Source organism: Leptonychotes weddellii, chromosome 12, assembly GCF_054177405.1.
Source record: "Leptonychotes weddellii isolate Sample4059 chromosome 12, ASM5417740v2, whole genome shotgun sequence".
In the NCBI taxonomy this organism is placed as follows: domain Eukaryota; kingdom Metazoa; phylum Chordata; class Mammalia; order Carnivora; family Phocidae; genus Leptonychotes; species Leptonychotes weddellii.
The window spans coordinates 74,138,865-74,156,223 of record NC_138380.1 but is presented as its reverse complement, the minus strand read 5'-3'; the positions used below and the strand labels follow the sequence as shown (position 1 = coordinate 74,156,223).

Genomic DNA, 17,359 nt, shown 5'->3' with positions numbered 1-17,359 from the left:
GGCGTGCATATATTTTTCGAATTAGTGATTTGGGCAAATATCCAGTGGTAGAATTACTGAATCATATGGTATTTCTATTTTTTATTTTTTGAGGAACGTCATACTATTTCCACAGTGGTTGCACCAATTTAAATTCCGACCAACAGTGTACAAGCGTTCCCTTTTCTCCACATCCTCTCCACACTTACTACTTCTCACCTTTTTGATACTAGCCATTCTAACAGGTATGAAGTGATAACCCGTTGTGGTTTTGATTTGCATTTCCCTGATGGTTAGTATGTTGAACATATTTAATGTGTCTGTTGTCTGGGGCGCCTGGGTGGCTCAGTCGGTTAAGCGACTGCCTTCGGCTCAGGTCATGATCCTGGAGTCCCGGGATCGAGTCCCACATCGGGCTCCCTGCTCGGCAGGGAGTCTGCTTCTCCCTCTGACCCTCCTCCCTCTCATGCTCTCTGTCTCTCATTCTCTCTCTCAAATAAATAAATAAAACCTTTAAAAAAAAAAATGTGTCTGTTGTCCATCTGTATATCTTCTTTGGAAAAAAAAAGTCTATTCAAGTATTCTCATTTTTTAATAAGATTTGTGGGTTTTTTGGTGTTGTATAAGTTATTTATACATTTTAGACGTTAACCCCTTATTGGCTGTACCATTTGCAAATAACTTGTCCCATTCACTAGTTTGCCTTTTTGTTGTTGTTGTTGATGGTTTCCTTTGCTGTGCAAAGGCTTTTTATTTTGAAATGGTTCCATTTGTTTATTTTTGCTTTTGTTTCCCTTACCTGAGGAGACATATCTGTAAATATGTTGTTAAAGCTCTTGCCCAAGAGATTACTGCCTATTTTTTTTTCAAGATTTTATTTATTTATTTGACAGAGAGAGACACAGCAAGAGAGGGAACACAAGCAGGGGGAGTGGGAGAGGGAGAAGCAGGCTTCCCGCTGAGCAGGGAGCCCGACGCGGGGCTCCATCCCAGGACCCCGGGGTCATGACCTGAGCCGAAGGCAGACGCTTAGTGACTGAGCCACCCAGGCATCCCTGCCTATTTTTCTTTCAGGAGTTCTATGGTTTCAGGTCTCACATTTATGTCTTTAATTCATTTTGAATTTATTTTTGGTTATGGTATAAGAAAGTGATCCAGTTTCATTTTTTTGCATGTAGCAGTTTTCTCAACATGATGTATTGAAAAGACTATCTTTTCCCCATTGTATATTCTTCCCTATTTCATTGTAGCTTAATTGGCCTTACAAGTGTGGGTCTATTTCTGGGCTCTCTATCCTGTCCCATTGATCTATGTCTATTTTTGTACTAGTACCATACTGTTTCAATTATGATACCTTTGTAGTATATCTTGAAATCTGTGATTGTGTGTAGGGTTATTGACTGGTCTAATTTCGATATTGTTGTGTCTCAGGGAACAGGGGTGCCCCTGCAAGGGAAAGAGGCCAGAAACAGCTGGCCCTTGAAATAGTCAGAACACATACAAGATTTAACAAGTTTGGTGTTTTATATGGCACAGTTTGTGACAACTCAAAACAATTACAATGATAACATCAAAGATCACTGATCACAGATCACCACAGCAAATATAACAATAATGAGGTAAACAGTGATTTCTCTATCATCCTTCTGAATGTGAATAGTTAACAACTTTTGTTGGACTTTATTTAGAATAAGAGCATATTAGATGTGGTAGACAGAATTCCATAATGGCCCCCAATATTCCTGGTCCTGATACACACACCTTTTATGATTTCCTGCCCTTGAGAATAAGTGGGAATGTCTATATTTCATTTTTCACTCCAGTGATGACAGTGTATTTTATTGCAAAATTGAAGGGAGTCAACCCGAGGGGGAGGTCTTAAAAGAGGACAGAGATTTTAAGTGTGAGAGATTGTCTTGCTGGCTTTCAAGAAAATTACTGTGTTGCGAGAGGTCCACATACCGCTAAGGCCTGAGGACACCCCTAGTAGCTGAGGACAACCCCTGGCCAACAGCAAGCAAGGAAGCATGAGCTTCAGTCCTACACCACAAGGAACTCATTTTTTTCCAAGAAACACATGAGTGTAGAAGATAACCCCAAGCCTTAACTGAGAATGTAGCCCAACAAAAGCCTTGATTTCAGCCATGTAAGACTCTCAGAAGAGAATTCAGCCAGCCCGTGCCCAGACTTTTGAAATCCACAGAAGTGTGAGATAATAAATGGGTATTGTTTTAAGCCACTAAGTTTGTGGTAATGTGTTATGAAGCAATAGTGAACTAATTCATTAAGGGTATTTTTGTTTTGTTGCTATTACTTCTCATCATTTTCTGAAAAACAAACAAACAAACAAACCTGGAAGCTATTTCTTGACTTATAAATATTCTATCCCCCATAGAAATCCTTTCATGGACTTAAGGTTCAATGTTAAATCTCAAACATTTTGGTTGTGGGTTAATGTAATAAATAAATATACGACAAATAGGGCGCTGGGGGGCTCAGTTGGTTAAGCGACTGCCTTCGGCTCAGGTCATGATCCTGGAGTCCCAGGATCGAGTCCCGCATCGGGCTCCCTGCTCAGCGGGGAGTCTGCTTCTCCCTCTGACCCTCCCCCCTCTCATGTGCTCTCTCTCTCTCATTCTCTCTCTCAAATAAATAAAATCTTTAAAAAATAAATAAATATATGACAAATAGTTTACTTAACTTGTTAATAAATTTTTCCAGTATGCCTTCTTTCTGTGTGTTGGATAGTCTTCTAAGCAGTATGGACTATGGCAGTGAACAAGACAGTGGAAATTCCCTGGCCTCGAGGAACATCTATTTTCATATAGTATATTAAAAACTTAAAAAATACCAAACAGATATTTGATAAAATCAAGTAACATAATAAATGGAATAAAGAGGACTTAGAAGATAGAGTATGATGAGAGATTGTTCATTGACTCATAGAACACTAGATCAAAAACTAATGATGTAATGTATGGTGATTAACGTAATATAAATACATACATACATACATACACACATACATACGTTGGCCCCAAGAGAGGTAACATTTGAGCAGAGAAGCTGAAGGAAGAGAGGGAGCAGCACCAGCACAGAAACATCTGGGAGAAGGGAGTTTAAGTAGAGGAAACAACCATGGAAGGTCCAGATAGAGTTTGGCCTGTTCCAGGAAGGCCAGTATGGTTTGAGCAGAGTCCATGAAATGGAGCATAGTAAGAGATAAGCATGAAGAAGTGATTAACATCAAAAGCATATGAGGTCTTTTTTATTTATGTATTTATTTTAAGTAGGCTCTACACTCAATGTGGGGCTCAAACTCGTGACCTCAAGAGCAAGAGTCACATGCTCTACCAACTGAGCCAGCCATGAGCCCCCATATGAGGCCTTTTAGATTCTGAATCTATGAAGATATTTTCTACTTCTGAACCTTTTGTTAGAATTCTTTGAAGACGCTGTGCCTTTTAATGTCTATCTCAAAAAGATCTACTTAACTGAGTTAACTTAGAGTACGTGAAATTTGAGGTCTACTGAAGGACTGCTGTTTTCTTTTATGATGAGAGCTTTGACATATATCAGAGCTCCATTGTGGGCCTGGCCACCAGGGGACACCAAGCTTGGCTTTGAGTGAACTAACATTCCTCAGGTAGGGTTTTGAGATAAATCCATTGCCCCTCCTTCATGGTTGTCTTTGTTATTCATTTCATGTCTCCATGGATTTTATGTTGTTTATTGTTTTAAATAACTTTTAGAAACAGGTACAATAAAAAAAGGGGGGACATTAAAGATACATTTGCCAACCAGAGATCTTTCTTTCTAAAACTATGATTCATATTAAATCCCTTTATTAAACAACTGGTTAGTATCTAGGGACTGTGGATTAAATTAAATGAAAAAAAGCCCTCCATGTCATCAAAGAGATTAAATATGTATGTTAAGTACGATAAAATAAGATTTAAGTTTACAGGGAAGTAAAACCTCATATACGATACTATGGAAGGTCAACACAGGAAAAGCTTATGCTAAGGGGAATTGACTAAGACAAGACAGAAAGGAGAGGTTTTCACTGAATTTTGAAGCAGGACTACAGTGGGCTGCTAAATATGGTAATGCTTGTACAATGAACAATACTAAAGGGTGTCATTAGTACTGTATATGTCCCATAAATTATATATATGTGATAAATGATATAATATAAATTGTATAGTGTAAGATATATAATATAAATAAATATAAATATACATGGCAATTTTCTTACAGAGTGCAGGAGAGTGTCTTGAAGAAGGGATTGTTTTCATTTGCAAAAAGTAACTCTGTGGGCTAATAGTAGCACTAACAGTAATTTTTAAACATGGAAGTATCCATTAATTCTGATTTAATTTGTCTGGGCTGGAAATTAAGCATGTTATATATTTTTTAAAGCTTCAAGTGTACACACCATGTTAAAGGATCATTGAATTTGAAGAGTAACATTTACGTAGAGCTTTCAGACTTCTACACAGAGGAAAAATTTGAAGCGGTGGGAAATGCAAGGTGAGAATGCAGGGACCATTTCACTGAAGAATGGACTTCACACAGGAATAGAAATGACAGCTGAGGGCCTTCAACAGTGGTCTAAGGAGTTTAAAGTCCATTCTTTGGGCTATGGGTACAATTAATGTTTTATTTTAAATAAATAAGTCATAAAAACTAATTTGTGTTTTTGGAAGATTAATCTGCAAGCAGTGGAAAGGAGAAACGAGAAGGCACTGATTCTGCATGCAGGAAAATCAATTAGGAGACCAGGGCAGTGAACAAGGTACATTGGAATCAAAACCTGACTTAGGTAGAGGCAGTGAAAATAATACACAGGAGACAAATAGAAGATTCATGGTGAAATTAGAACTGTTAGGAATTGGAAGATGATTGGGTGCATGGGAAACAGTTTCAGGCTGGGTGACAGAAAGAACAGTGATATAATGGTGCAGAGATCGGGAACACAGCCTCAGAGATATGGAGGCGGAGACATGTGTTTAAGGCAGCGGAGTAGAGATGTCCCCAGAAGTGGGAGATGCAATTATACCACAGCGAGTCAAGCACAGCGATGTCTCCCAGCTCAAGAGCTGGATCCATGGAGAGCCGGACCCATATCTGGCCACCTGGAGCACTCTAACCATGAAGCAATAACTTAACTTTACTAAACTTCCATTTAAATTTGTCAAGTGGTAAATATTAGTTTTATCCCAAAGTTGTTTTTTGTTTGTTTGTTTGTTTTAATCACATGAGATAATACAGACATTTGACTAGTGTGTAGAGAATTCTCAACAATGCTAACTAAATGTATTAGTAGGATAGAAGTTATGGATAAAAATAGATTTGGGGGTTAACTGCAGAGGTGCTCAATTAAGCCCACAGAGTAGGATATGTTGCCAAGGAAGAAAAGATACAGGAGAAAAAGAAGGGATAGGCCTAGACCTTCGTAGATGCCTACTTTGAGAATGCAGGCAGAGCAAGGGAAACCCAAACATGGATGGGAAAAGGACAGCCAAGAAAATGGGTGTCTGATCTTTACATGAAAAAAAATTATGCAGAAAAAAAAGGAATCATTGCAAATCATGATCTAAAGACTAGAGGTCTTAATTCTAGAGCTTTGTTAGAGCCTTCTAATTGACCTCAGGACTGTCCTACTTCATCTTTCCATTTCTCTTAAAGAAAAGAGGAGAGGGCTACAGTGCCCTAGACACTGCTTTGCACAATCACACACCAAGAAAGTACTAAGAATTGCCTGATGATTAGCTGATTAGTACGTGATAACATCAAAACAAAATATTATACCCAGAAAATGCTACAATGTGGAAGTAATAATTATAACAAACCAAGGTTCTGTGTCTAGTTTTAAAAACCAGTGGGACATCTGCTTGGCTGCTACCATAATTGGCTACCAGCCTGTTGTTTTGTTGTGCTGGAAGGAGGACTTTATGTTCTGTGGGTATTATTTGCTCTTGGTCCAGAGGGACCCAAGTTTCCATTAGATTACAAGCTCTAGACACATAGCCACATGTGTGCAAGAGTCTGTGCAAGAGTCTTGCACAATTTCTCCTAGTCACTAAATTTCTTTCCTTTGAGCACTGGGTTCTTTCAGACTTTCTGGATACTTTTGTGAGAATTGATAATCCCCCTGACCTTCTGGTCTCTGAGGTATCACTTGGTGTGTTATGACTCCCCTTGGGGTAGCTTTGAGAAAACTGCCTATGATAACCTAAACAAACAAACAAAGATACATGTCACAATATAACTGTTCACTCCTGTTCACAAGTCCTTAATTCCACTCACTCACTTATTCATTTATACCACCTGTCATTCAAGAAATATTTCAGCATCAGCTCTGTGCCAATCACTGAGCTAGATGTCTTCTGTTATCTGAAGAGTAGTGTGCATGTTAGCGTCTAGAATGATTTCTGGAATACCTTCAGTTTAAGGACTTCCTCAATTAATTCTTCTTCCCCTTTCCTCATATACCACCACCAGCATCACCACCAAAATCTGTTGAATTTACCTTCTAAATATATTTTTGTAAATCCATATGTTTTTCTTTTTTCCCCCCCATTTTTCCTATATCCGTTTTAGGTCAGGCTACCATTCAGGTTAGTCACAGCTGCCTTACTGGTTTTTCCACACCCATTCTTCCATTCTTACCTCTCTTCAATCCCAGCAACCATGCTGCTATCAGAGTTTGTTTTTCCAGTGTAATTCAGATTTGCTCATGTATCTCTCTGGATTAAAATTTCCAAAGGCTCCCCACTGTTCTTAGAATAAATCCCTGCAAGTATTTATGATGTCTGGCTCTTCCCTAACTCTTCTGCATCATCTCTTATTACTCTTCCCTATCCTCTTGTCCAACCATGTTGGGCTTCTGCTCTCTGCTTTCAGTGACTTGAATCTTCTGTGCTCCTTCCTGTCCATGGCAGACTGCTTACAGTTGCTGGCTTCTTACCTTTGAATGCTTTCCAAATTCTTTGCCACTTAAAACCTACTCACTCTTAGGGGCGCCTGGGTGGCTCAGTCGTTAAGCGTCTGCCTTCGGCTCAGGTCATGATCCCAGGGTCCTGGGATCGAGACCCGCATCGGGCTCCCTGCTCAGTGGGAAGCCTGCTTCTCCCTCTCCCTCTCCCCCTGCTTGTGTTCCCTCTCTCACCGTCTCTCTCTCTCTCTGTGAAATAAATAAATAAAATCTTAAAAAAAAAAAAAACCTACTCACTCTTAGATATTAGTGTGTCTGTAAATCAATGGTAAATAAAAAGCCAAAGTTTGTGCTCCCAAGTATCTTATTGTTTTGTGAAGAGAGCGAGGCATTATTTAAGAAATCATAATATATAATCATAAACTGAGATAAACTGGAATAAATTGAAAAGGAATGTTACACTGTGATAAGCTAAGCTGAAAGTTCAGAGAGGCTTCCCTACATATATATAGGCTTCCTTATATAATGTGTATTTATATAGATATATAGATATGTATGGATATATATCCATATCCACACACATGTACATATATAAACAAATGCTTACAATTTATATGCACATATACATATATGATCACATACACATATATAACATTTATACATATATATGTATATTAGAGAAACCTCTCTGACCATTCAGCTTAGCTTACCACAATGACATGTTCTTTCATTACTTACCCCAGTTTATTGTAACACATTATGATTTGTTAAATGGTGCTTGTCTTCCTTCAATAAACAATAAGATACTTGAGAACACAAACTCTGGCTCTTAATTAAGCATTTTTCCCCAAAGGAGTAGCACAATCCTGTACACAGAAACAGAATTTCAATGCATCTTGCTGTTGAATTAATAAATGATTAAATGACTACCCATCCAACTCAAAACGCTGCTTTGGGGCTATAATATTTCATGCGAATTCTTGGTAAAGCTTTTATGACTAATGAAGATGACATTGGAAGGGAGATAAAAATAAGGATATGAAATTTAGCAATAATTTGAGGCTTCAAAGACTTAAAAAAAAGCAAAGAGAACGACTGTTAGATTTTTTTAATAGTATAGATTTCCATGTTTCCTCGTTACTTTTGAATAACAAACATAGAGCTAGAATTCTCTCCTAGAGTCAGTTTTGAGAATAAATGGTAAGAAAAATTTTACCTGAAGCTGATGTTAAGACTAAAGGCATTTCACACATGTATAGATTTGAGGAGAGCAAGTTAAGAGATTACTAGTAAGCCTTTATCCAAGCTTTCCTGAGGAAAATGCTCCTTATGAAGAAGGTCTTTGAGTGAAATTATTTATTCCATGCAAACAACCAACAGCCAAACAAATAGAAAACCCTGGTAAAGAGGAGTCTATTAATAGAATCTGTTACAGATAAGCCCAAAATTGTCTTTCAGACCCTGAATATACACTTTAAGCAAGCTGATAATAATCCAAGGGCGTTTTCCAAATACGTTTTTCCTAAAAACAGGGTAGCAAGGTTAATGTGTTGAAGTGTCTTGGTGAATATTCTCATTGTTTTCAAGTGTGTACAGGGGTATATGCCAAAATTTCCCAACAAGGCTACAAACTATTCCTTCCCTATTATGTTACAGAGCCAAGGATTCAAGAACACTTTACTGTTAACTCTTACACAATGGACAGAAATATAAAATGAGGGACAAATCTTTGATTTAAAATTTGAATTTCTCTGAAGAGAATTTTTTAAGGCATATTATTAGTTTAAAAGTCCTATACGCATTCATCATGGCATGCTTAAGGATGAAGTCCATTCTGTTACCAATACTTGATGAAGGCCACTGGAAGAGGCAGGCTGGATGAAGAAGAAAGATATCTGGAAGAAGAATGGCACCCTGGGGACATCAGAGACACAGGACTGGGAGGCTTTGGGAAGGACAGAAAATGAGTCCTCTTAACGCCACTGTATTGATGATGTTTTGCATACGTACAGATGAACTGCTTGTTTTGAGAAAAGATTTTCACAATGAAATGGGAAATTCCATAATAGCATCTTGTGAGGAAGAGTCTATCAACAGCTGGTGAGAGCTGCTATTTACAGCAGGATTATTGGTTCAACTCGAATGCCTTAAAGTTCTGCCATTCAGTGTGCAACAAAAAACAGATGTTTTGGTTTTGTCTGGTTCAAAAATGTAGGCTCATCAACACTTGAAAGGTGACTGATTTGTGGGGGTTGGGAGAAGTCCTGGGTTTAACTGACATTCTGTGATGAAATGTTTAATTTTAAAGATAGTTGGTGAAGAAAGTTTCTGATGATTCTCTGGATGAAGGGGGTCAGAGATCTTGTCCTTGTTCATTATCCCAGAGCCATAGTCTTTTTTTAATTTTTATTTTAAGTAGGCTCCAGACCCAATGTGGGGCTTGAACTCATGACCCTGAGATTAAGAGTCACATGCTCTACCAACTGAGCCAGCCAAGTGCCCCTGTAGTCTTTTTTTTTTTTTTAAACTCAATCTACCACTAGTCTTTCCTCTCTCTCACCACCCACTGCTTATAAATTGGTGCCTAGCAGGGAGTGAACAAGTTAATGACAATGAATAGGTAATTCATGGAAAGGAATTTCAGGATTTCCTATTCTTATTTATAGGACACAATCCATATTCAAAGATAATGGTGCTTAGAGTGTTGGAGACATCCTGTGATATTCATTGTGATTCATAGAAAATATGTGTGATCCTGAGTTCACTGGATTTTTTGTCTTTTCAGTTCTTTGATGAAATATTTTATTAATAAGTTCAAATAATAGACATTTTACACGCATGGAAAAATAATTTTTTTGAATGAACAGGGTGACATTGACATTCTATGATAGTTGAACATGGGGCCCCCCACCCCCCTTCTCATGCAAAATCTCCCTGGTATTTGTTCGCTAAGCTCACTGGCTGACTCTCTGCCCTGTGGCTATCCTTCCTCTAGGCCGTTGCCCAATCTCCACCTGCCAGACATGATGTTATGGCTGAGAAGTGGCCATCAGGCTCCAGCAGGTCAAACTCTGCTTATACAAATCCATGAGGACAAGCTGAAAAACGTAAATGCAAGAGATGAGAAAGATCTTTGGCTAGAATTGTGCCTTCCAGAGCTATCTTTTCCTTGTGCTGGGGACATAATGCTTCTGGGCATTTCCTGGTGTCATAGCAATACTCCACAGGGACCGTTTCTGTACTTTCTCTAACTTTGTTTTAAACTAAAAAAATTGAAGAAGCCTGGGTATTACTCATAGATAGAGATAGAGATAAAGCATGGAAGAAACTCATTTTTAACCTGTAACTATATTGCATGATGGGAAAGAAACATACTCTCAAGTCAAAATTACATGAGATAGACTCTCCTATGAGTCACTTATTAGCCATAGGTCCACTGTCAGTATTTACCCTTTTAAGTTCTAGGTTTCTTTTCTGCAAATGGGACCTAAAAATATTAACTTGATTTGAAAGGATTTTTTTGGAATGGGAAAAGAGAATGAGATTATATGATATCTACTTAGCAAAGTGCCAAGAACATAGACAGTGCTCAAAACATGGGACTTATTATTCAAATACAAAAATACTGGTTTCAGTCATTGGAAAAAAGAACCATTTTCCTTTCTGGATGTTAGGTGCTGCTAGTTACAGGCCGGCATCATTTAGAAAGTGGTGACCCAAAATCCATTATTTTTCTCTAATGCCATTCAGTAAAACACATACTATTGACTGAAAATATTTAGTACCTCAAAATCTAAGGAGAGCAGTGTGACTTTTCTAGTTCCCCTGCTCACTTTGTTCTAATATAAAATTAGAGATTCTTAAATTATGAATCCTAGAAAGTGATTTATTGTTAGAAATTTTGCCATCATATTGTCAGAGTAATAACTTTAATCATAGCTTCTCAGGCCAAGGGTAACCTTATTTATATGTTTACAAATAGTACTAAGCAAAATTCAATTTCAATCCACTACATTATACAACTCTACCAAAAGATTAACTTAAACCAAAGCACGTGGCAATGCATGAGGCTTTCTCTCACTGAGACAAACGAAACAGGACCAAATTACCCCTCCACCTTAGAAGAGAAAAGATACCAGAAAGTTTACCAAATAGATATTTACATTTATGGACTGACCTGCATAAGTTACTTAAAAAAAAGTTGAGTAAAGAATTCTTAATATTCACTATTATGTTTCTTTTATACTTCAACGAGAAAGGAGACTTTGTCATAACAAATGGTAAATCTGGAGAGAAGCAAATTGATTACTAATGATTATTTGATTTCTCATGTTTCATAAGCACAGAAACTTTTTTTTTAAGGGGCATAAAAGGTTTTAATAGGAAAGGGATTAAAGGTTTTATTTTCCTCAACTGAAGCACAAAATGAATGAGATTTTTCAAGTTAACTTTCATTCCATCTGGCTCAGGTGTCAGGGATCTATATTTATCTCGTGTTAGGCATGCGCTTAAAGTGCTGGAAGGCTCAATGGCTTTCAGATGTCAGGATAACCTTAAAGACAGATGAATGGTCAAGACCCCGTGCCTCATTTTTGAGTCCTCAGCTGCTGTGCTGTGGAAATCATGTGTTTATTTTCTGCGTCTCCTCCTACAACAGTGTCTCTGAAGCCAGACTTCTGATCCTACATCTAGGCAAGCAAGCTCCTCCAGAAGTTGGTGAGCAAAATTATTTTTACTTAGGGGTGTGGCTGTAAGTGTCTTTGTTGTGGATGGGTTATCATCTAGTAAATATTAATAACTATTATTTTTGACTCTTTAGGAAGATCATATTACCTGTTGTAATAATTTAGTCTAGGATGCTTCTTTTAACATTTGTAAGCTTTCAACTAAATAGACACTAAATGACACTTAATTGTAACATTTCCACTAGTCTCCAAATTCATCCTATATTTCCATTTGCACATTTTCATGGCTTCGACTTGGAAAGTATCAGAAAACGTAAATTTCTTATTTCAAAAATGATAATTTTACTGGAAATCTTATTCCTTCAGATTCTCTAAGTTGATATGGCTTGTCCCAATCTACTCTGAGTTATCTTATTTTAATTTCTGTATACCTTCTTCTAGGCTTTAAAAAATACTATTCTTGTGAAAAGGACACTCTAAAAATCTGGCCAATTAAATTTTTCTCTGCCAAATTGGAAAAACTTTTTTTTAAATGAGACTAGAGGTTGAATGACCTTTGTTCATGGGACTCTGAAAATGTTTTTTGACACACTGTCAAGACTAACAAGTATATTTAAGAAATAATTTAAAAGATCCAATCCTTTTAATAGGCCGACTCTTAGAAGGAAAAAAAGAAAAAAAAATCTTTCCATATATACACTTACTGATCACTGGTGATCATACAGATTGTACTGACTGGGCACCAGATATCTTATTTTGGAGGGAGGGGGTTTTGTCACATAGCAGAACTTTGTTACCTGGGTTGTTTCATAGTATGTCTGTATAAGCTCAGAGAACACTGCAGAGAATGATAGAGGAGTGACTTACGCAGAAAGGAAACTTAAGGACATACTTAGCTTACAGACAAAACCAGGTGCTGATTTAAAAACAGTCCCTCTTCTGACACCCCATGCTATTTTATAAAGTCTCAAAAGGAATTGGGTAGAATTCTTTACCCTTAAAGAAGATCATTTCCTTTTATTCTTTGGGGAAATGGTTGCTTGGAGCTGTGCTGAATTCTGGGGAGAGCATTTTGGGCTGATGCTTACAAAAGTGTTAACTTCTTGTTCACTCCCTGAGTGAGAACTCACAACTCCGGTGGGACGTGGATCAGATGAAGAGAAATAGGCAACCTGTCTTGTTCTCAGGTACACCTGACTAAATAATGAAAGTGGGATTTGTAGGGCAATACGTGAGACTCCTGTAATCCTGACAAGGAAAGGAGAAATGTTTTCAAATGATGTACAACGCAAACAAACACTAATTATTTGGAATCTGATCCTTTTGTAAAGGACAATGACAACTTTGCTGCTAACCGTTCCGAGAGTTTGAGAAAGAAAGCAAACACTTGAGGATAATAAAACAATTTTCACCTGGGAAAAGGTAAGCTCTTGAACTCAGAAGAATCACTGTCAGGCAAAAGTGGGAGGAAAATACAAGGTGGGGGCGGTGCATAATGTGGCTAACAAATCAGTGGTAAAGACCATATAAGACTGCAGAGTAGGTCAGTAAATGGACAAATATGTTTTTCTTAGAGCGAAGAAATACATAATAATCTACTGATGATGATGTGACTATGGCTAATTTTGCTTTTAGCACAAATGGCTAATTAAGATTACTCATTAAAGAATTTAATATTCTTAGTATTTATAAATGAAGCTTCATAGAATTCTGAAATTCAAAAGAAATGCTTTAAAATGAATGACAAGGGAAAATGTCTTTTATTGGTCCGTTGGTTATGTTTTTTGATTGCTCCTTGGATGAAACTGCAAAGTGTATCCCCACTTTCCTGCAGCCTAAAAGAAGCGGTCTCAAGTGAGGAAGGGGGAGGTGACTGCAGGTAAAGTGACCCTGTGTTTTCTTCCGGTTCCTGGAATCTCAAATTCTGCTGGGTTGAGTGATTCTCTCCATCATAAACAATGAACTGTTTGTCAGGAAGAAGGAAACAGACTTAAACTAGCATAAGTGCTCGAGAATATAAAAAGAAACATAGATTTATAGTGTTACTGTTTGTTGTATTGTAGCAAAGTGCAGAAGCTAAGCCACTAAAAATTTTTTTCTTTTACCAAAGGCAGTGAGTATACTCCTGGTTTCCCAGGGAACTTTCTAGCCATTTCTTTACGAAGGTTGGTAAGGTGGATTCTGTTTTGTGTCTTCTGACGAATTTAACTGTGCGGAAATTGAGTGACACTTTAAAGAAGGTGCTTGGTGGTACATTGTTAAATTGTTTAAAATGTTTTGAAATATACTTGGAGACCTTTGTCACACAAACACGATCATCTGAAAGAGGAAATGACAGAAAATTGGCAAGCATTATTGAGGGGCATAGCAAACAGCTTGGCTACATTCATTAAGGAGTCCAGAGTGTCCCCAAATAGAAAAGCATTGTTCTTCGTTCAGTGCTCGTAAAGTTTAAAAGTGGAATAAGAACAGTGCTTTAAAACACAGTTTCATCTCTTAATGTTGTTTTTCTCATTAAATCTTCCAAATATAAATGTTCTGTTCCTCCCACTTTGATTGTTAGGAAATCAGAAAGGATATTAGTAGTCACGTCCTAGTTTTAAAAAATGAAGGGCACAGTCTAAACAATATTCACGTGGAGCCTCATCTTGTCCTATTCTGGAATTTCATTATTACTCTATTTGAAATGTAACAGATGCCATTGTAAAGTGTCCTTCTTCCATCTCAATCTAGGAAGTTTTAGAAATGAAGTAATCGAAGTTAATTTATTCAGGACAGGGGTTTCATAGCGTGGACCCTTAACACAGTATCTTCTTAGAGCAGCCACAAATTTACAGTAAGTGAGAGGGATCTTTTCAACAAGTATTCTTACTTTAAGAGTGAACCCTAAAACAGCAAACCCAGTGGAATCAACTACTCTGAATCACTTATTCATTGATGCATTCGTCAAAATATACATATGAGCATTTACTATGTGTCAGACTCTGTTGTAGGCTCTAAACAACATGATTAACCATATGGTGCTGGACGTTTGTAAGGATCCAGAATCTTTTTTTCAGGTGCTTGTGCTTTTTTTTTTTCCCCCAGGTGCTTGTTCTAAATCTTGTTTATATGGAATGAAACCTTTTGATGAAAGTTTAAAAAAACCTGTTAACTTAGTAAATGATAAAGACGTAGGATGATTTTGTGGACACTTTCCCCACCATGCACACAAACAGACCCCTTAATGAACCATCCATCTCCTGAAGAAGATAGGCTGGACGGGTGACTGTTAAATTGACAGAACTAGAAAGAAGATACTGGGCAGAATTGCTTCCTTTGACCGCTCTTAACTTCTTGTCATTGCCCCTACAAATGAGCATTGCATTCTTAAAATGCTGAGTAACTAACGGAAAGCACATGGAAACCCCTCCGGAATATGATCACATAACTGAGTGCGCACTCTCACTGTTTAATAGCTCCTTAGGGTTACTTTTTGTTGAACTGTTTCGTCTGAAATGGAGAACCAACACTCCTCTAAAGCTTAGCTCAGTCTCTTGGAGGGGAAGGGAAAGACGTCTAGTTTCTATGGAGACTTCTAGTTTCTAGGAGCTGCCTCCTTTTCAGAGCCGCTTGGTCAAAAGTTAGATCTCAGCAGACATGTGGAGGGGCAATTACAGGGCAGGAGGACACAAGCGGTGGTAAGTGCAATGAAGGGAGACAAGACTTTCACTGTGCCCTCAGAGTTGGCCCTTTGGCTGGGCTGTCGGCTCCATGGAGGCGGGGGTCATTTGTAACTGAGCATCAGCACTGCCCAGTGTCTGACATATAGTAAGCACTCAGTAGCTAGATGTTACTCATTTATTCAAAAGTATTATGTCTAAGTCTTTCCTAACCCAAAATGTTCACCTTCCACTAAGCGCTCTAAAATTTTCGGAAGTTTTCATCGTTTAAGCATTTAAATGCATCTCTTAGGCTTAGTGCTCTTTAAAAAAAATATCCAACTTAGTACAAATCTCTACCATAAAGCAATAGATCTGTGCAGTGTTTTGTGTGCGAAATCCTTAGGTAGGCAGTTTCATGGAACATTACAACAACGAGCACCACCCTGCCCTTCCCAGCATGCCTGGGGGTTTGTTTTTGTTATTTTGTCATACAGGATAGATCATCTATTAAAAATTTAATTATAAAATGTAATACACAAATATTCTGTAATTCACATAACACTAAGTGTGTAAACTCACACTGATGATCTCCCGTGGGTCAAGTCCACGAAGCTCATTTATTTCACCGAATATCACTGATTTCTTAGTCATCCCCCCACCCCCGTCTGTGTGCAAAGCTTAGACGTGCTTGCTTCTGCTTTCAGTCTCTGAGATGTCTTTACTACATGTGCCAAGTTTTGGACAAAGCTGGAGAAAAACTCCTAGATCTGTCTGTTCTGTTCTACTCAGGGTCCAATGGTAATCTTCAAGATTTGTTAAGCTGGCCCCAGGTATAGATCATGATTTCTCCACTTCTCACACGCTTAATGGGAAACCACAGCAAGTAGAGTAGCTGTTGTTTGCTAGCCTAGTCACGCAGAACCCCAGAATCCTCCCCGGGGGGTGGAAGGAATGGCCAGCTGGTGGCAGAGGCACGGTTATCATCTGTTGTCTTCCTCAGTTCCCTGGTCAGGCTTCCTCCGGGACCACACTGAGAGTGTCTTGCAAAGTTTCTTCCTTCAGTTTTCCAAACCTCTGTATTGCATCCTTATCCTGCACTCCTATTACGATAATTCAGTGACGTTTTATGTTTTACCCGATGAAGTCGGGGGGGGGGGGCGGAAAAAAGGATTAGGCAAGGAAAAAGGTAAATCCTGGTACTAGGAGGCAAACTTCAGGAAGCTTACTGTGATTATGCCCATTATCTTCTCTACCCCATTAATATTCCTCTTAAGTAATAGAGATGCCATTTTGTTTTTCTCTCTCAAATCTCCCATGCAGAACTTCTGTACATAGTAACCGCAAAAACATTTCTGAAGCTGAAATTCTGTAGAATAAATAAAAGCAACTGAAACTCACTGAATGGTCTTTTGTGAAAAGAAAACGACTTACTAATTATTTACCATGGCAGAGCGACAGCTATGAAGCTTGGCTTTTTTCTGAGGTTTAAAGCTAGAAGTTGACGTTCGGCAGCCTCCCAGTGTTCACATTTGTTCACAGCAAAAGCTGCAAACATTAGAAGTGGGAAGAGTTCTTAGCATACTCTTAAACCAAGGTCCACTGATTTTTACAAGTGAGGACTCCGAGGCCCATAGAAGTTAAAGGAGCTTTTTATGCCATTGCCTAATAGGCATTGAAGTGATGGTCCCGTTTCCTCGTGAATCTTCAGTGTTTTTAGGGCCCCCTTCCCCATCAACACTTACTAAGTAACCTTATCAGTTTTTTCATCTCACCAATAATCTATATGTTCAAGAGCACCCAAATCTCTATCTTATGGCCCCCAGTGCCTGCCGGTCAAGGTCTCGATGTGGACGCTTTGTATCTTGTGTTGATAGTATCTGACCCCTTTAAAAACATAATTTTGTCTTCTGTTTCAGGATGTACATTTTATGTTCAAAATTAAACTGAAAGCATCCCAAGATAAGTGTGTCACTTACTATGGCTAGATCCTAGTATTGAGTAAAATGTATGTACATACATAGATTCTGCACTTTTTAAAAATTTTATTATGTTAGTCCCCATACATTACATCATTAGTTTTAGATGAAGTGTTCCATGATTCATTGTTTGCG

At 38.1% G+C, this 17,359-nt stretch overlaps 1 protein-coding gene across 2 annotated transcripts in view; it reads left to right on the top strand.

Annotated features, from left to right (window-relative positions):
* Positions 1-11,479: 11,479 nt before the first annotated feature.
* Positions 11,480-17,359, top strand: part of CD36 (CD36 molecule (CD36 blood group)) — a 73,808-nt gene continuing 67,928 nt past the window's right edge. The window contains exon 1 of one of the 2 annotated variants that reach the window (XM_081800639.1): positions 11,480-11,635. The gene's annotated coding sequence lies outside the window, so the exon portion shown is untranslated. The remainder of the gene's footprint in view (positions 11,636-17,359) is intronic. The other variant, XM_081800635.1, reaches the window with a different exon arrangement.